Source organism: Lycium ferocissimum, chromosome 2 (assembly GCF_029784015.1).
Source record: "Lycium ferocissimum isolate CSIRO_LF1 chromosome 2, AGI_CSIRO_Lferr_CH_V1, whole genome shotgun sequence".
Lineage (NCBI taxonomy): Eukaryota > Viridiplantae > Streptophyta > Magnoliopsida > Solanales > Solanaceae > Lycium > Lycium ferocissimum.
In genome coordinates, this window is record NC_081343.1 from 15,857,610 (window position 1) to 15,859,097 (window position 1,488).

Sequence of the window (1,488 nt, forward strand, 5' to 3'; positions counted from 1 at the left end):
AAACATTCATTTCCAACATAGAATTCATAACGACGATGACTAAAACATTAAGCGATATTGATTCATTTCTTGCTTACATGAATGGCCTACATTCGCCAACACCTCCCACCAACATATAAAGATGATTCTCATTCCTTACTCCACTCTACAACAATCACAACATGCTACATAAGATCAATTCATCACCTCAACACAACACAACATACACACACCCTCACACCTCGCTAACACACCATGCACACAACTCACTTCCAACATACTATTTTTCATGATATTCATCCATTTTAACATACTACAACATGCATAGAACCTTCATAACATATAAAACATGATCAAATCTTACCTTTCGTCCTTCAACTCCATAATAGGCTAGGGTTTGCAATAATGAAAACTAGCGGGTTGATCGCTCCAACAACACTTCCACGCTACTTAGGGACCTCCAATTAGTGGGTTTACATCAAGGAAATAATTTTGGAATGGCTAGAAATGAAGTTGGTTTTTCCCTCTCTTTGGCCGAGAGCCTCACTTTCTCTTCACTTCTTGCTCTTTTTTTTTTCTAAGTGTTGAAATGAAGTTAGATGACTTAGATTTCATCTTTTAAGCTCCCACAAGACTTGCACATGTGTTCATGGCCCACACCATGTGTTGGAACAATTACAAGTTGACACAAAAATGTGTGGGAGCCATCTCTCCCACTCACACGGCCAAGGGCCTTATTTTGCATGATTTCCATCTTTCATTAATTCCAATTTTGGTCCCAAATTTTCCTAATTGTTCCATGCAAACAAATTCATGCACAACTTATGTCCTAAAATAAAATCGAAGGTCAAAAGTCCCGACTTTGCATCTTGAGATGGTTTGGACCTTAACTTATCATAGTTAATCCGGATTGTTCCAATGTACAAAGACGCGGGATATAACATCAGTACGGAATATGTACTGAGTATGCAAAGCATGAAAACAATAAATAGGATCATAATCAGAACAAAAGGTACAGAAAGTGAATGCAATATCCAGAATATCAAAATGCTTACTGGTTAAAATACAAATCATGCATGGGGCTCTTAGAATATGGTCGCCCTCCGACAATGGCGCCATAACACATCATACTCCAGAAGGTTTCATATCTCCGTATCCCCGTCACACATCATAACATCATAGCATATATACACGTACTGCGTAAAAAAGGCGCACGTACACATCATAACACCATAATATATACACGGTTCCCGCCAAAAAGGGTTTCGGCGAACCGGACACATCATACTCCGAATAAAGCATAGTGCGCACGATGACATACCGGCCCGGACTCCTAGCGAAAGATGTAATAACGTAATGCACGAACCGCAGTCGTGAATAACCATATGCGAACAAAAACATTTTCAAAGACTCAATAGCATAATCAAAACAAACCATTACTTAAGAACCAAAACATTAATCAAATCAAGTTTCCTCCGAACGTCGCTCGAGGACATACCGAATAGAGCT